Source organism: Lissotriton vulgaris, unplaced genomic scaffold (assembly GCF_964263255.1).
Source record: "Lissotriton vulgaris unplaced genomic scaffold, aLisVul1.2 SCAFFOLD_1359, whole genome shotgun sequence".
Taxonomy (NCBI): Eukaryota; Metazoa; Chordata; class Amphibia; order Caudata; family Salamandridae; genus Lissotriton; species Lissotriton vulgaris.
Genome location: NW_028240857.1, coordinates 72,312 through 91,186, shown reverse-complemented (window position 1 = coordinate 91,186; position 18,875 = coordinate 72,312). Strand labels below are relative to the sequence as shown.

Sequence of the window (18,875 nt, the reverse complement as noted above, 5' to 3'; positions counted from 1 at the left end):
AACTTTTCACTAAGCATCCACCCACTTGTGACGTTTCATGTTACTGTTTCTCTGACATGTCAAGTGCACGCCCATGTGTACGCCTTCTTACACGCCTCCTGTTACGCACATGTGTTCTTATCTCTCTCTTTTCACCTGTTACGCCTACTGTATTGGTTTCAATTGTACCATTTTTACTATATATAATGTGTAATGTTAATAAAACGTTGAATATCCCTTCCTGAGCCTTCGTGGTGATGGAACTCGATGTCCATACCTCGAGGTATTATTTTCAGTAAAGCCCGTATGACTCAGATTCCACGGACTCTGCCTCTCATTCATTGAGCTGTCCTTTTACTTTTAATTATATGGAAAAATGATACGGTAAATTTATTTACCACAGCATGACGGCTGAGGTTCGTCATCAGCATGGAAGGGGTTAATGAGAAAAACAAAACTACAAGTCCCATAAGCAATAGTGGTGAAAGGTGTCAGGCATGACCTGGGACAACATCCGATTCAGCACATCCAGTTCCATTTTTTAAGTATTTGAGACAATATTGAATTTATAACCTTTGTTTTTTATGGTCATGAGTCACCAGAATACTAAAAACGTGTCTTTTATTTTGAAGGTCAATTAAGTAATGGTCACTTTGAAGCTCTGTTAATTCTTCAGTATTTGTCATTGATCTCCACATGTGGCTGGTTTGGGTCTGCTCCCTGCATTGTTCCAGATAACTCACACAGGTAAGGAGCTTATAGAAGCAACATGATAACCCCATACTCGTCTGTAAGAAGTGCGCTTTGAGGCAGGTATCCGATCATTTTTGTGAAACAAGCAAGCGCCAATATCTGCTATGTACATTTGTTAAAATAAAACACAATCAAATCACAGTATACTGTTCTGGAGGTTCAGTCCCAGAGACATTATCTGTAACTGAACCCAGTCACCCTAGGAAGCATGTGCTTTTAAGACAAGTTGCGTTCACTCACCTGAAGGTGACATGCTTCATCATTGGGCTACACTCCTCACCAGGCCTGCGCTACAATGCCTGGCGGGCACCACAATAGGGCCCTTTAATGGAGATCTTTTATTAAGTACGCCGGATGCGCATAGTAGGACAGAGGATGTTGTGTCATTAGATGTGAGATTGGTGAAGTCTGAATATAAGATCAACTATCGAACAGTTGCTACAATATAGTTAATGTGATCTTCCTGGTCCATGTTGAGATTAAAAACAGTGGCAGAGAAATTGAGGAACTAATGGCCCCTATCACTGTGTGAAAGTGTCGATCACCTATGGACCTGCTGGTAAGCTGGGGTCTATACTTCAGGTCAACTTTTTTCATGCCTTGTGTAGTCATGGAGCAATCTGTTGGCATTTCATCAGGACCAAATATGGAAAAATGGGTAAATGTGACCTAATCTTCTCCACAGCGTGAGGAGCTCTGTAACTCAAAGCCCTGCACCGTGCATAGGTGATAAGGTGCCTAGTACCATCTTACTGCCAAAGGTGAGCGCTGTCTAACAGAGTGCACTAGATACGGTAACCATCCTAAAATTCAGGACATACTGACTGTTGGACCCGGTCCTTTAGGCAGGTTCACCCCGAGACTTTTTGCTTTTTCCTAGCCTGGTTCTGGAACCTGGTGGTGGTGATTTTAGGCCTCTGCGCACTTTTTCACTGTGGTACCGTGTAAAGTGCTTGAGCTCTCTTTGTATGTGTGGTGAGTGACCTGCCCTCCCATAGGAATGAATGGGGAATATGTATGGCCATGGTAGTTCCTGATGTGTGGGGAGTGCAGGGGCGAGTTTGGTATGAGAGAACTCGTGAGACTGAATGCTGCGAACTGGTATATGCGGCATGAATGTGTCTAGTCTAGAAGTGCCACTTTTAGAAGTTGGTATATTTGTGTAATTTGTGTCTGGCGTGTGATTGGCTGGTGAGCCTGGTCCAGGAGTGCCTGGGCCTGCTTGTGGATTGACTGTCTGGTTTGAGAGTGACAGGGGCTGGAGAGCCCAGGAGGTTGTCTGAGTCAGACTACAAAGCTGGCTCCACCTCCCGCTGGGCGACTGTCACCTCTGTCCCTGATACTGACAAGACTTCCCTATAACCAGTTCTAGCTGGTTCTCACACTGAGACTTCAAAGACTTTTCACTGTATAAGAAGGGGCTGTGTCCCCTTCCAAAATGTTCTTGTTTCTGACTTGAATCTACCAGGGGCGGGCGTTGCCCAGCCCCTGGATGCCTGGAGGACTTCCCGGGGACCCCTCTGCCTGTCCTGGAAGGATGGGGGACTTTGCTTTACCCTGGAGGGACTTTGCTGTATCCCCTGGAAGACTTTACTGGACTTTGGATGTCCTTATAGCGCTGGGGGCGCTATAGATTGATTCTTAGCGCTGATAGCGCTTTATTCTTAATCCGGGGCTTGAGGGCGCGTGTTCTTGCCCCTTTAGCGCTTTGGAGCGCTTTATCTTGCCCAAGCGCTTAATAGCGCTTTTATTTTCATGTTTATTTATCTCGAGGGAGCCCACCCCTCGGATAATGATTGCCCGCCTGCCTGCCTAAAGCAGGGCCGCTGCACTGCCCGCAGCGACCCGGAAGTGGTTGGCCGGCTGGCCAATTGGAGCGCGGCCAGCCGGAAGTCCCGCCCCTGAGGCCGCATCACGAGGGAAGAAGGCGCCCGAGAGATGGCGGCCGGTGCCGCCGGTGCGGGGCTCCCATTGCAGTGGGAGAGCCCCGCAGGCACCAGCCAGCCGTGAGGAGAGAGTGGAGGGGGCGCGGGGCACATTGTCGGTGCCCGCCCCCACTGCCAGTGAAGCTGCCGAGAGAGAAGATGGCAGCCGTTGCGGGGCTCCCGTGACAAAGAGGGAGCCCCGAGAGAAGGAGTGTGGCCGGCTGCTGGGGCTCCCGTGTGCAGAGGGAGCCCCGAGTGAGGAAGCTGAGCGGCCGAGAGAGGAGATTCACTGCTATGCCGCCGGAAGAAGCCCCAGTGAAGACGCCGCCTCACAGCAGGTATGTATTGGCATTTATATAGCGCACTACTTACCCGTAGGGTCCCAAGGCGCTTCGACCGCTGCGAAACCCTTCCTGGCTTCCCAGAGAGATGGTCCCTTAATGGGTATCTCCAGGGTGAGACCAGGCATCCCCGGCGGTCTGGTGGGGCCGTTAGTGAAGATGAGGCAAGCTAATGCCCAGAGTTGCCGAGTGTGATCGCTGATCAGAGTGGGCACCGAGGCGAGAGAATTATCGAGTCCGCTGACCCTGGTCCAGAAACCTGCCGCGCCGGGAATCGAACCCTGGTCCCGGGCCGTCCTCTGCTCTCGGGTCTGCCGCCTCTAACCAGTGAGCCACACTACTTCACCTGTATCCGGTGAGTGCGGGCGTCTCGGGCGGGGGGGTCTTCATTGGAAATGTAGAGCGGCCCCGTCTGGCAGCGGGCCGCTTCCCGTTGTAGGGGCGCATTTTTCGCAATGTAGAGTCCAGAGAGGCTCATGGGCATAGTTGGAGCAGCAGGGCGGCCCCGGTTGGCAGCGGGTCGCCCCAACGTGAAGTAGAGCCCAGGGAGACTCTGAGGGGGCATGTCTTGAGAGCCCCCAAGGGGCTCAGGGCCCAGATTGTGTTAAGAGCCACGGAGGCTCTAGGGGGCAGTTGGAATTACCATTGTCTGCAGAGCCAGAGGGCTCCAACGGCCATATCTAGTTTAGCGCCTCTGTGGCTCCAACGTTTAGGCCATGTATGGTGTCCAGAGCCTGTGTGGCTCCAGCGTGGCGCAGTTGCGCCTAAGGGCCAGTGAGGGCCCTGGCGCAGTTTTGAAGTTCCCCAGCTGCCCAGCAATTAGTGGGCAGCTGCACCGTTTAGGTTTTGGGATGATTCCAGGTGCCCAGCAAGTAGTGGGCACCTGCTACGTTTAGGCTTGTGCTTGGACTGGCGCTGCATGGCAGCGCCCCCTGACATTGAGACTCAGGGCGTCTGAGCCCCAACAAGGCCAGTTGGCCTAGGGACTGCCACAGGTGGTGGCTTATGTAAGTTATGCGCAATGTGATTTCTATGTTTTTAATAGTAATTGCCTACTGTGTGTTTTTGCGCTATTGTGTTGTTCTGGCACCTCTGAATGTTTTTAGGCATCATATGTCTTTCTTTCCATGCGCTGCACCTCTGAATGTTTTAGGCATCATGTGTCTTCTTGCGCTGCACCCCTGAATGTATTTTATTGCATCATGTGCTTTATTCTTAACACCTCTGAATGTTTTAGGCATCATGTGTTTCTCTTTATTACTCCTCTGAATGTGTTTTATGCTTCATGGGTAATGTGTTCTTGTGTAGACCCCTAAATGTATTTTATTCTTAGGTGGTTGTCCTTTTTAGTACAGGTGGTCCTAGTAAAGTCCTGGTTCCTGTTACCAGTGGATACTGGTTGTGATCTTTTTGATTACCCTTTTATGTTTAGTATTTGTTATGTTAAAAGTACTATATCTGATTCTGACAGTGGCCCATGTGGCCCTGTCTTATAAATAATCCCTTATGAATGTTGGCCGTGCCAGTTGGCACAATGTACATGTGTGATTTTTATCTGATGTGTTTTTACTATACAAAAGTTATTTTAATATAACCTTGTGTGGAGTCTCTTTTGTGGTGTGCCTAGTATGTTGTTGCTGCTGTGCGCTGGCGCAAATGCTTTACACATTGCCTCCGAGTTTAGCCTTACTGCTTGTGCCAAGCTACCAAGGGGGTGAGCAGGGGTTATCTTGGCGTGTGACTTCCTTGCCCTGACTAGAATGGTGGTTTCTGCCTAGCTTTGGCGTCAGCCTTAGCCAACCAGAAATAGCCAGTTCTAACATTGTTGGTCAGCGGTGCGGATTTGTACTTGTGTTTGCGCAGTGCCACAGCGACAACTGGCTACATTACAAAACTCTGCAATTTTTTTCAGATAGTCACATGGTTGGGATTATTGTTTTTGATTTTGTTTTTCCTCAGAGTGTCATTTTCAAATGTGTTTCTGCGCTTTATGTTTAGTGGCAGATGAGAGAAAGTGACAGGGCGGGACGCCAGTAGAGGGGGAGGTTCCCATAGCTTAGGAATCCCTTGCTGGGTCCAGTGCCCAATCCCTGTTCCTGTCCCCATGTGTGTGTGTGGGTAGATAGGAGAGAGAAGGGGTGTGGAGGAGAAATGGCTAGCTCAGGAGGGTGGTTGTTCCCTGAGTGTAGTGTGTGTGTCTGGATTCCCCAGTGTGGTAGGATCCAGCGGTGGCAGCTTAATAGTGTCCAGTTTATTTGTTCCCCGCCCCGTCCCCAGAGTTTGGTACCTGTGTCACGTGTGGTCAGGTTGAGGAATCAGGGGTGGTAGAAACTGCCTTACCTGTCCGAGGGGGGGGTTGTGTGTGAATGAGTGGTGTGTTGAACTAAAGGAGTTGGTGTGAGTTTTTTTTTAAGGAGCTTGCACGTGAGGTGTACCTCTGGTGGTGTGCAGGAGGTCCTGCAGAGGAACTGGACAGGAAGGTGGATGTCTGGCGGTGTGCTAGATGTCTTGCAGAGGCATTAGGGAGTGGTTCTAAAAGGAGTGGCTTGTGTATCTGATGATCTTGTGAAGGGGAAGAGGTTCGTGTGTAACCCAGCTAGGTCCGAGTTGTATGGTAGGGGTGTAGGGGCTCACGCCCTGTCTCAGTGGAGGCGGAGTGAGTGTGGGACGGTGTGTCCCACGTTGGCCCGAAACCCTATCTCAGGGCCTGGAGGGTTCCCTAAGGGAGCGCCAGGTCAGGGACCTAAGCTGTACATAGGTCCTTTGAGGAGGATCTTCCTGTGTCTAGAGGACGGGGAGTGTCTGTAACCAGAACTCCGGCGGTCCTAGTGTTGGGCAGTACCGCTCCTAAGTGGAGGGTGCAGAAGTCCTGGCTCGCTGAGCATTTGACCGTCTAGAGTGCTTGACCATTTGTGGGGCCTCTGGAGGTCGTTCCCCGAGGAGGGGGGAAAGCCAGGTTGGGGTTGTGGCCTGACCTGGAAGGAGTACTGAAGGAAAGTGTGTCACTGATACGCCGCTGGCGTGTGCTCTGTCTAGCCTGGGACATACTGAGACTTACCCTGTGATAGGGAGTACTGGAGGAGAGTGTGTCGCTGATACGCCGCTGGCGTGTGCTCTGTCTAGCCTGAGACATACTGGGCCTGTAGTCATGGAACTGGAAGGGGGTGCAGAGGGACGGTGTCCTTACTTCTGACCCCGGTGCAACCTGAGGGTTTAGATCTTAGGTTGGGAGATTAGAAAACTTCTAGATCAAGAGGAATCTCCGCCAAAGTGGATCAGCTGAAGAGACTGAGGGGGCTGCCCTTGCTGTGTATTCTGGGGCTCACCTGCAGTTTGTTGTTTCCACTAAGGTAGAGGAAAGGGGACTTTGCTGTGTGCTGTGTCCCCCCACCTGCTTGAAGAGGAACTGTGCTGTGTGCTTTGTACCTCAGAAGTGAAATAGTTTCCAGGTGGTAGACCAGTGATGGAGTGAGGTCCTGATCTGGTAGGAGAATTGTGTTCTGGTGAGTGCTTCTCTGTGAGGGTGAGGAAACCCAGAAGTAGAGGTAGGGTGGGGCATTCTTGCCCGTGACCTCTGGTCAGCCTAGGGGTGTGGACCCTAGGTTGTTGGATCAGTGGTAGTTGTAGCTACACTGAGAGAGAGTGGAGAATGGCTATTGTGTGCCAGGGGTTACTACCCCCCGCTCTGTGGATTGGTTAGGACCTTTGATATTTAAATGGCCTATGGCCTGGTCTTGGCTGTGGATGACTAGTGAGTACCAGTGGGGTATCCTAGTTGTGTCAGAGAGTTCTTGTTTGGAGGAAACCATGTAGGTTCAGAGTGGCGAAAAACCGGAGGGTGTCCCTGCTGTGCGGGTCCGTGTCCGTGTTTTGTCGCCCAAATCAAGGAAGCCCATCAGTGGAGTGATTGGTCTACCATGCGTTTTGGCTGGAAGGGGGTTGTGTTGGACCCGGCCCTTTAGGCAGGTTCACCCGAGACTTTTTGCTTTTTCCTAGCCTGGTTCTGGAACCTGGTGGTGGTGATTTTAGGCCTCTGCGCACTTTTTCACTGTGTTACAGTGTAAAGTGCTTGAGCTCTCTGTGTATGTGTGGTGAGTGACCTGCCCTCCCATAGGAATGAGTGGGGAATATGTATTACCATGGTTGTTCCTGATGTGTGGGGAGTGCAGGGGCAAGTTTGGTATGAGAGAACTCGTGAGACTGAATGCTGCGAAATTGTATATGCGGCATGAATGTGTCTAGTCTAGAAGTGCCACTTTTAGAAGTTGGTATATTTGTGTAATTTGTGTCTGGCGTGTGATTGGCTGGTGAGCCTGGTCCAGGAGTGCCTGGGCCTGCTTGTGGATTGACTGTCTGGTTTGAGTGTGACAGGGGCTGGAGAGTCCAGGAGGTTGTCTGAGTCAGCCCATGGATGAAAGGCAGCATCTGCTGCCAGGGAAGTGGGAGGAGATGGCACCTGATAGTGAAGGGCTGTGCCTGCCTGACTACAAAGCTGGCTCCATCTCCCGCTGGGCGACTGTCACCTCTGTCCCTGATACTGACAGGACTTCCCTATAACCAGTTCTAGCTGGTTCTCACACTGAGACTTCAAAGACTTCAAAGACTTTTCACTGTATAAGAAGGGGCTGTGTCCCCTTCCAAAATGTTCTTGTTTCTGACTTGGATCTACCAGGGGCGGGCGCTGCCCATCCCCTGGATGACTGGAGGACTTCTGGGGGACCCATCTGCCTGTCCGGAAGGATGGGGGACTTTGCTTTACCCTGGAGGGACTTTGCTGTATCCCCTGGAAGACTTTACTGGACTTTGGATGTCCTTATAGCGCTGGGGGCGCTGTAGATTGGTTCTTAGCGCTGATAGCGCTTTATTCTTAATCCGGGGCTTGAGGGCACGTGTTCTTGCCCCTTTAGCGCTTTGGAGCGCTTTATCTTGCCCAAGCGCTTAATAGCGCTTTTATTTTCATGTTTATTTATCTCGAGGGAGCCCACCCCTCGGATAATGATTGCCCACCTGCCTGCCTAAAGCGGGGCCGCTGCGCTGCCCGCAGCGACCCGGAAGTGGTTGGCCGGCTGGCCAATTGGAGCGCGGCTGGCCGGAAGTCCCGCCCCTGAGGCCGCAGCACGAGGGAAGAAGGCGCCCGAGAGATGGCGGCCGGTGCCGCCGGTGCCTTGCTCCTATTGCTGTGGGAGAGCCCCGCAGGCACCAGCCAGCCGTGAGGAGAGAGCGGAGGGGGCGCGGGGCACATTGTCGATGCCCGCCCCCACCGCCAGTGAAGCTGCAGAGAGAGAAGATGGCGGCCGTTGCGGGGCTCCCGTGACCAAGAGGGAGCCCCGAGAGAAGGAGTGTGGCCGGCTGCTGGGGCTCCCGTGTGCAGAGGGAGCCCCGAGTGAGGAAGCTGAGCGGCCGAGAGAGGAGACGCGCTGCTCCCCCGACGGAAGAAGCCCCAGTGAAGGCGCCGCCTCACAGCAGGTATCCGGTGAGTGCGGGCGTCTCGGGCGGGGGGTCTCCAATAGAAATGTAGAGCGGCCCCGTCTGGCAGCGGGCCGCTTCCCGTTGTAGGGGCGCATTTTTCGCAATGTAGAGCCCAGAGAGGCTCATGGGCATAGTTGGAGCAGCAGGGCGGCCCCGGTTGGCAGCGGGTCGCCCCAACGTGAAGTAGAGCCCAGGGAGACTCTGAGGGGGCATGTCTTGAGAGCCCCCAAGGGGCTCAGGGCCCAGATTGTGTTAAGAGCCTTGGAGGCTCTAGGGGGCAGTTGGAATTACGAGCCCAGCGAGGCTCGAGGGGCCATTGTCTGCAGAGCCAGAGGGCTCCAACGGCCATATCTAGTTTAGAGCCTCTGTGGCTCCAACGTTTAGGCCATGTATGGTGTCCAGAGCCTGTGTGGCTCCAGCATGGCGCAGTTGCGCCTAAGGGCCAGTGAGGGCCCTGGCGCAGTTTTGAAGTTCCCCAGCTGCCCAGCAATTAGTGGCCAGCTGCACCGTTTAGGTTTTGGGATGATTCCAGGTGCCCAGCAAGTAGTGGGCACCTGCTACGTTTAGGCTTGTGCTTGAACTGGCGCTGCATGGCAGCGCCCCCTGACATTGAGACTCAGGGCGTCTTAGCCCCAACAAGGCCAGTTGGCCTAGGGACTGCCACAGGTGGTGGCTTATGTAAGTTATGCGCAATGTGATTTCTATGTTTTTAATAGTAATTGCCTACTGTGTGTTTTTGCGCTATTGTGTTCTGGCACCTCTGAATGTTTTTAGGCATCATGTGTCTTTCTTTCCATGCGCTGCACCTCTGAATGTTTTAGGCATCATGTGTCTTCTTGCGCTGCACCCCTGAATGTATTTTATTGCATCATGTGCTTTATTCTTAACACCTCTGAATGTTTTAGGCATCATGTGTTTCTCTTTATTACTCCTCTGAATGTGTTTCATGCATCATGGGTAATGTGTTCTTGTGTAGACCCCTAAATGTATTTTATTCTTAGGTGGTTGTCCTTTTTAGTACAGGTGGTCCTAGTAAGGTCCTTGTTCCTGTTACCAGTGGATACTGGTTGTGATCTTTTTGATTACCCTTTTATGTTTAGTATTTCTTTTTTTTAAAGTACTATATCTGATTCTGACAGTGGCCCATGTGGCCCTGTCTTGTAAATAATCCCTTATGAATGTTGCCTGTGCCAGTTGGCACAATGTACATGTGTGATTTTTATCTGATGTGTTTTTACAATACAAAAGTTATTTTAATATAACCTTGTGTGGAGTCTCTTTTGTGGTGTGCCTAGTATATTGTTGCTGTTATGCGCTGGTGCAAATGCTTTACACATTGCCTCCGAATTTAGCCTTACTGCTTGTGCCAAGCTACCAAGGGGGTGAGCAGGGGTTATCTTGGCGTGTGACTTCCTTGCCCTGACTAGAATGATGGTTTCTGCCTGGCTTTGGCGTCAGCCTTAGCCAACCAGAAATAGCCAGTTCTAACACTGGCTTATCCAATAGCGAGGACGCCGCATCAGAGGGCAACTGGTTTGAAAAGCACATGCTTCCTAGGGTGCCTGCGTTCAGTTAGAGATCATGTCTGTGGGACTGAACCTCCAGAACAGTATACTGTGAGTTGATTTATATGAAGAATGTGTATACTGGACTGTCATTTTCCTCATCATCTCTAGTGATATGTAAAATAAAACACAACACACCGGAAGGACAACAAATCTATCACACATTAAATGCAAAAATACCAAAAGGCCAAGCAAACTAACAAGTGACAATTTTCTTTGCAATGGACGAGAGCATCCACCCTAAAGCAAGTTGGAGTATATAATGTTAATGCTACACAATGTATTTTTATTCACTTTTCTCCTAATACAAGTCAATGAAACATGAACACGTGATAGAAACAGTTACTGAAACAACACTAATGAGTAGGAGGCAGGATCTTCCTTCGAGGGGAATGTAAGGAGTCCGTGAGGTGAAGATAAAAGATGCAGAAGTCACTGTTTCTGGAAATAACACTTCTGTTTGTCAATATTCAATTTACTTCAAGATGCAGGAAAGTGTGCAGATGGACATCACTAAATAAAATGGTTCTGGGCCCTAATAGAATCATGTAACTTTGCAGGCATATTAAGGCGAACAGTCACATCAAATTAATATAAGAATATTGTAATTTGGCAATGTAATATATCAATGCACATTGTGGCATTCATGTGTAACCAATTATCGGTATTAAAGAAACCAGTATATCCGGTTATGCTTTCTCAATTCCTTCTTCCTAGAGGCCACCACTGCTGCTAGTCATCCGTATTCAGCAGTGCCTCCTGTGACCTGGAATCCTGCATTTAATCAATACCAAACGTTGTCAGTGCTTCTAGCCAACTCCGGTCACTGGTTCCACTCGCACCCCCACCACCCTTGGGCCTGTTATTCTTTTAGCCGGCTCCAGTCAGTAGTGGCCCCTTGGGCCTGTATGTAAGCCTACTAGCCAGCTCCTGTTAGTAGTGGCCCCTGGGACCTGTTATCATTCTAGCCAACTTGAGTCATTAGTAGCACCTTGGGACTAGTGATCATACTAACCAGCTTCAGTCAGTATTGGCCCCCTGAGACCTTTTATCCTGCTAAGTAACTCCAGTCAGTAGTGACCCCTGTACCTTAAATCCTGCTAATCTACAAAACCAGAGGTCAACTCTACTGCCAACCAGTTCCAGTCAATATTGACATGCATTGTTACCCTGCCTGTAATGAATACCAGAGGCTAGCGTTGTTGCTAGCCAGCTCCAGTCACCAGTGGCCCGTCACATATTATGCTCAATAGGATCAATGCCCAAGGCCTGTGTAGCTGCTAACCTGCCCTAGTCAATAGGGAGATTTTAACTATCACCTAGAACTGTTAGACAACCTAGACTCCTCCAAACTACTAGACACCCTGGAGGCGTACGGGTTTAGTCAAATAGTCACAAGATCGACTCACAAGGCAGGCCATACTTTAGATGGCATTTTCACCAACAATCCCGACCTTAAGTTCCGAGACATAAGGCCTTTGACTTGGACGGATCACAAGGCTATCTATTTTACTCTCAGAACCACAAATCCGGGCCGAGATTCTGTGACGAACCCTGGTAAAATCAAGGTTCGAGGTTGGAAAAAGGTGCAGGGCAGTGTTATGGGCCCTGACCTACCCATATCTGATATTGACGCCGCGGCTTCTGCATTCAACGAATGGATTGATAGGGCAGCTAAACAGGTAGCCCCTGTGAAAGAGATAGCCTTAAGGAAGCCAAGGATATCTTCTCCTTGGTATAGTCCTCAGCTTAAGGCTCTAAAGGTTGAATGTAGAAGAGCGGAAAGCCGGAGGAGACAAGATTATAGTGAGAGTAGCAAAATAATGTACAATCTTGCATTGCAGAAATATAAAAATGAGATCATCTCTGCAAAAGAGTATTATTTTTCCACCAAAATTAGAAATGCTGCCGATTGTATAAAGAACTTTTTTAAGTAGTTATCTCTTTGGCAAAACCTCAGCAGAACAATGCTTTTAAGGCTGATCAGGAGATATGTTACAATCTGGCCCTTTTCTTTCAAAATACAGTACAGATGATATATGATGATCTTCTAAAAGCTCAGGGACTCCAGTATACCAACATACGCAATGCAGAGGATGCCTGGCCGGCGACGCAATGTAAACTCTCCTGGTTCCCTGAACTGGTAAACAAGGAGGTGCAAGAGCTGCTCCTCTCTATAAAATCAGGTTCTCCAAGTGACCCTTGCCCCCCTGCCATCATGCATCTAGCCCCTAAGAAGATTTGCAAAAAGTTGACGCCCCTTATCAACCAAGCACTGACAACGGGATTATATCCGGCTCGGTGGAAACAAGCGGCCATTAGGCCCTTACTAAAAAAAAACAACCTAAACCCAGAGGTTTTAAAGAACTACCGCCTGAGTGCAGGATTACCGATGGTGGCGAAGGTCATTGAGAAATCAATGAACAAAGTGCCTGGTGATTATTTAAATGCTAACAAGCTATTAGACCCAACTCAACATGGTTTTCGCGCCTGCCATTCCACTGAATCGGCTCTGATTGTTGCAACTGAGAAAATTCGACGGGTGGTCGACGAAGGGGGTAGAGCAGCCCTCATACTCCTAGGCCTATCGGCTGCATTTGACACCGTGAATCACACGGTGTTAGTGCAACAGCTGAAGGATCTGGGGGTTGCGGACACTGCCCTTTCCCTGCTCACCTCCTTCTTGGAGGGTATAGAGCAAAGGCTGGTTTGGGATGGACTGGAGTCCAAGAGTTTCCATCTTCCTTGCGGTGTCCCACAGGGATCATCCCTATCCCCCACACTTTTCAACATATATGTCACCCCGTTAGCAAGGCCCATCAAAAGACATGGTTTCGTGTTGGTATCCTACGCTGATGACTCACAGCTGGTTATCTCTATTGGTAAACAGCCTGAGGTCACCGCTGCTAAATTCCACGCTTGCATATCTGAGATCATGGTCTGGATGAACCACAATTTTCTGAAGATCAACACAGACAAAACGGAGGTGATAGAATTTGGAGGGGGACCCCCCGTATGGAACAACTCATGGTGGCCAGTTGAGGCTGGGAAATGCCCGGTCCCGGTCTCTAAGGTTAGGAACTTGGGGGTCATTTTTGATGATAAGCTAAACCTCTCAGCTTGTCATGTGCTTATCTAGGTTCCTGATCGATACTGTGACCTTATGCCCCTATTCGGCTATAAAGCCCTTTTATTCCCTATATTGGCATAACCGTTCAAGTGCGATTTTCTGAAAAGTCATCTCTGGCCTCACACGAGCAGAGCCACAGAGCCACATTCCAGCATGACTCTCTGCTACTTCCTTTGCGACCAATTAGTGCAATGACAGAGCAGCAGTCACTATCTGATATTCCTAGATAACACTCCGAGTTCTTCAACAAGATAAAAACTTAGCAAACCTGGAAATCCCCGCTTGCTATGTTTTGATTAGTAATAGAACTCTAATGAGCAACTGATAGCTGCCACTTCCTAGTGACATCTTTAATTGACGTCTTATGTCCAGCAAACTTGCGTCAAACCCGGCACCTGTCAGGTATAAATATTACCAACGTTGCCTTAAGCAATGAGCGTTGCCTGTTGCTGATGCCAGCTGCCTGCATGACCAGTGTTGGTAAAAACTAGCACTCTGTCGCTGCAGCCTGCTATCCTGTGGTGGTGAAGCTACTGATTACCATTATCGCCGCTACAGCGCGAACTGTGGTTCAGTACGCTTGAGGAGCCGTGCAGCCGTCCTCTGCGAAGACATCCAGCCCAGCTGCCCGCGGACGCTGTCACCCCTCCTTCCTCCAGACGCGCTGAGAGAAGCCGCTGCATTTCTCGTGCAGAGAAATCCAGTCCCGGCGCTTCCAGTTTACCCTCGCAGGTGACTGGGATATCGAGAGAGACCCCTGAAGGAGATACCAATCCTCCATCATTCTATTCAGAGGTATGGTGTTGACTAAACCCTTAGAAGAGAATTCTTGAAACAAACCTTGGCAAAACCAACTTAACTTAAGCTACTTACTTACTCCCCCTTCTCACGTGTTAGGCTTAGGTCAGGCACACCGGGGTAGGCTTAGTTAGAAGCACCAGTTGAGTATGTTAGCCTAATGTATATATGACTGTATATATGTTTTATTACTTTTAAACCATTGTATGGCTAAGAAACCATATCAATGCTTTTACAGTTCTATTTCGCAATTCTTATCTTACTGTACGTACTTTTTATAATAACAGTTATTGCAATTGTGGCAATACATTTCTCTTGTACGAGAAGAAAGACTGTTCAATAAATGTTAACCCTTTATTGACAAACGCCCGTCTCTCTATTCTCTACATATTGTGAAAGTAAACTGCACCAGACTGACTGAGTGAAATCTATGTCTATTGTTTCACACGACCCTAGAGATCGACTCTTGATCTGAGGAGCAAAGTTGTCATGTTGCACGGTTGTTGGAAAACTGAATCCCTTCTTGTCTGTGCCAGGGAAGCTGATCACTTCCTATGCAGAGAAGAAAGTTTCCAGTGACCTCTGAGCTAGTTGGTAACACAACCCAATTAAGTTTAGCATAGTCAGTGGAGGCCTGGAATATCCGCAGTTCCACGTCGATACTACTGTTTATGTTATTCCAATGCGCAGGGCCTAGTGGGAAACTAGGAACTACACTACATGGCGCCCAACGTTTGGTAAGGCGATAAACTAACGTAAGACTTGTAGAGTAACTCAGCCGTGCATATTTCACACCCCTTTCACCCGTAAATACTCCAATAGACGTCTGGAGTGGGTGAAAGGTTAAAATCCGCCCGACCTTAGTAGGAAGAGATTCCTATGTAAAGCTCCGGTTTATTCAACGTTGAAGGATACAGTGTTCCAAAATATTGTGCATCTAATCTTTGTCTCCTTGGAGACCTACTCTGCAAAAACTGCATTTATAAAATGTCAGACAATGAAGGAGCAGCTAGGCTGGCTTCCATACTAATAGAGGAAGACACGAGTCTCCTACAAACAGACCCGGATGCTATTATCATCCCGGTCCAGTTAAGAAGATCTATAACTTTAAAACTTATAGAAAACGGACTGACACCTCAAGGTGGTACAGTAATTTTCGTGATAGAGGCTCACGAGTATCGGCAGACAGAGGTATTCTATTCATGGATAAACTTTCCAGCGGTAAACGCTATAACACAAGAGTTTCACTATTACAAAATAGAGGAACCTCCGGGAGAGTACGCTCCTTTCGAGGAGATTGAAATCCCACTTAAATTTCAAGAGCACCTGCTCTGGTTTAATGGCGCCCTAAAACATAATGATCACATAACTAGGCTCGGTCCACTAGGTAGACCAGGAGTCACGTGGCCGGTTCTAGCCAGCTACACACCACATCCTGACATTGCAAAAATGTCTAAGGAAGAGCTGTTAGCACAGCTAAACACATTAATAAAAATACATAGGCAATTAGTCCAATATGTAATACGGACTGCAACAGTCCAGCCAGCTGTTAATTCACCACAGCTGATCCCTCATCAGGGGAACACAAATAAAATTACACCACAGAACATACAGTCATGTCTTGGTAAAACACCCGTAAAACGGGAACAAATTCCTTTCTGGTTAGCCCAGAAAATCACTCAAATAGAGGCAGTATTTCCTGATACTACCCCTATTGAGAAACACAGAATCTTGACCATTTGCCTTCCTATGGGAATCGCACCACACGTGGAGGACTGCGACACTTGGGGTACAGTCTTTGCTTCCATTTACACAAAAACACACGGTGTTCCGTCTATGGCGGTAATACCAGACGTGCTAAAACAGATTCAAAATGAATTCGGTCCAGAGCCAGCTTTAAATCTAGGTATGAAATTACTGAAAGATTTCAAGCAGGTCACGGCTATATTATTAGCCAATGTAAAGGGAGAAGCAGCATCTGTGGCGATTCGCCAGAAGTTGAGGGAAACAGATATAAAAGATCCTGTTGAGCTTGCAAAAATCATAGAAAAATGCTATGAAGAACTAGGTAGAGACAGCTTGGGTGGAAAACCAGTTAAGCCCCAACTGCTCGAAAATCCTGAAAAATTATTTATTAAAAATAATTTAAACACTCCTAAAAAGAGCTGGGATGGAAATAAACAATCCACTCCCAAGGAAAAAGTTTTCCAGTCCAGAGGAAGGTCTCCTCGACGGAGGGAAAGAACTCCGACTCGAGAACGCCAGTCTCCCCAACGGGAGCCCTCTGAGAAAAGATATAACCTTAGAAATAGGGATAATATAAAAAGACCTGATAGATATCAAAGTATTGATACACGTCCCTCTCGATCTCTTCCACAGAATTCGGAAAGAAGAGGACGGTCAGACCCAGGAGAGCACACCAAGTCCAAAGACAAGGAACCTGCTCAAAATAAGAAATCTCAATTTCAGAAAAAGAAGGTAGCCAGTATTAGAGTAATCAACCATGCCGAGAATACTGAGGACACAGTTGAAAAACGGGGAGTGGGCATTGACAATGTTGGACAGTGCAGCAGAGATCAGTATAGCGCGCAAGAACTTGATGAGTCATCTGGAGACAGTGGACACGAATGAATACATTCAGGTTGAAACTGCCGACGCCAGACTTAGCGAGCCCCATAAAATATACGAAATAACATTGCGTATAGAGGGTGATAAGACTAGGAAAATTAAGGGTCTATTTTGGGATAAGCTCTCAAAAGGCTATGATATTCTGTTAGCTGAAAAAGATTGGCCCCCGGAGTTTGTCAGGGAGTGCCCTCGTGGCGAAGAGGTGATTATGCCTGCCTTCTCGAATCACATACCGATTCATAAAAAATACACATATGCAAGGAAATGGGCAGTAGCCCAGGCACCTGCATTGTATAAAAATCATGTAGGATGGGATGAGGATTCTCCGCCTCACAAAATCCAGCTAAAAAGTGAACCAACTGCCCAACGGCAGTATCCCATAAAGCAAGAAGCTAAAAAACAGGTCAGGGAGATCTTAGATCAACTTGAGTACCAGGGGGTGATTGAAACATGCACCTCTCAAATGAACAATCCTTTGTTTCCTGTCTCCAAGCCAGACAATTCATATCGTCTAGTGTTGGACTACAGACACCTTAATACATGTTGCAAAACCTTTGCAGTACAAAACTCGCATAGTGCAGCCCTAATGAATAATATAGTTAGGAAAAAATATAAAACGACATTAGACATTTCTAATGGTTTCTTTTGTCAAAACATTGCACCAGAAAGCAGATACTTGACCGCTTTCTCCGCATTTGGGTCGCAGAAAAAATTCTGTCGACTCCCACAGGGGTTCAAGAACAGCCCAGGACTATTCTCAGCTAGAGTAACAGAGTTACTACAAATCTATGATGATGAAGCATTATCTTACGTAGATGACATTTATCTCACAGACGACGACTTGGATACTCACTTGAAAAGAGTGAACACCATTATACTTGGGTTCGCAGCAGAGGGTTACAAATTCAACTTTAAAAAGTCCCGAATTGCCCATCTGACAGTACTATTTTTAGGGTACGAATTATCAAGTGAAGGGAAAAGCCTAGCGGACAACTTCTTAGAGAAGTGCGCTGTACTCCAAGCTCCAAAAACGCTGAAGAATTTACAATCAATACTAGGTTTTCTGAATTTCGGAAGAACTTACATTCTAAATTACGCAGAGAGGGTTAAACCTCTCTACAAACTAATAAAACCTGATTTAAAACAAATCAATTGGACTCAAAAACACACAGAAATTTTGAGATCACTGCAAACAGACATGTTAGCAAAAACAAAATTAGATACACGTGACAACACACGTGATCTTGTAATCCGAGTCATCCCAGGAAGATGCGGATTCACGTACCTAACCTCTAATGAGGGAGAAAAGGTACCAATAGCTTACAAATCACATTTGTACACAAAGGCTGAAATAAAATTCAGTTCAACTGAGAAAATTCTAACTGCGGTTCAGACTGCTGTAGCGAAAGAAAGGCCCCTAGCACAAGGTAAACGAATAATTATCGTAACTCCTATACCGGCTTTAGAAGCGGTAACTAAAGCAAGCATTCCTAATGCTAAAGCTTTGCATCCGAGATGGATTCAGTGGGTTAATTCTCTTGCTGCAACAGACGTAGTTTACGAATTTGATCCTAACTTAAAAACACAGGAATTTTTACAATATGAATATGAATGTCCTCTGCCAATTGAAATCCTGCCTCTCGAAGAGTACGGAAGTATTATATATACTGACGGATCAGCACAACCCGCAGTTGGGGGTAAGCAAGCTTACAGTGCTGCGTGCGCGATTGTTAAAGGTCGCTGGCACAAAGGAAAATTTAGACCATTGGTCACTAAAACACAATCTCTAGGAGATTGCTCGGCTCAACGAGCTGAATTAGTAGCATTTAAGATGGCGCTAGAAAATACTGATCGCGAATTCCCCACACTAATAGTGTGCGATTCTTTTTATTGCGTACAATCTTATAATGAATACTTGCAGAATTGGGTGGAAAATGGTTTCAAAGATGCAAAAGGTGGCACAATAAAGCATAAAATGCTTTGGGAACAGGTAGTTCTTTTACAAAAAGAACTACAAAAGACTCACGTGATACATACACTGAGTCATCAACGTGATGGCGTTCACGTTGCAGGGAATTCATTGGCTGATGAAGCCGCGAAGGCAGCTGTGCAAACGGCTTCCGTAGCCGCGATAACTCGGTCACAAACAAAAATAGACAGCGATGTTCTACAAGCTGTCAGTGCGTCAGTAAAAAATGATAAGAAAACACTCCCAAAAGGCTTTCCGATAAAGTACTTGTACTTAACGGATACAAATAATGTTCCTTTTGCTCGAATCCCTGGAGTG

General features: G+C 47.8%; 1 protein-coding gene across 1 annotated transcript in view; it reads left to right on the top strand.

The window, feature by feature from the left end:
- Positions 1 to 608: 608 nt before the first annotated feature.
- LOC147672507 (uncharacterized) overlaps positions 609 to 18,875 on the top strand; it is a 40,888-nt gene continuing 22,621 nt past the window's right edge. The window contains exon 1 of the mRNA XM_086947979.1: positions 609 to 726. The gene's annotated coding sequence lies outside the window, so the exon portion shown is untranslated. The remainder of the gene's footprint in view (positions 727 to 18,875) is intronic.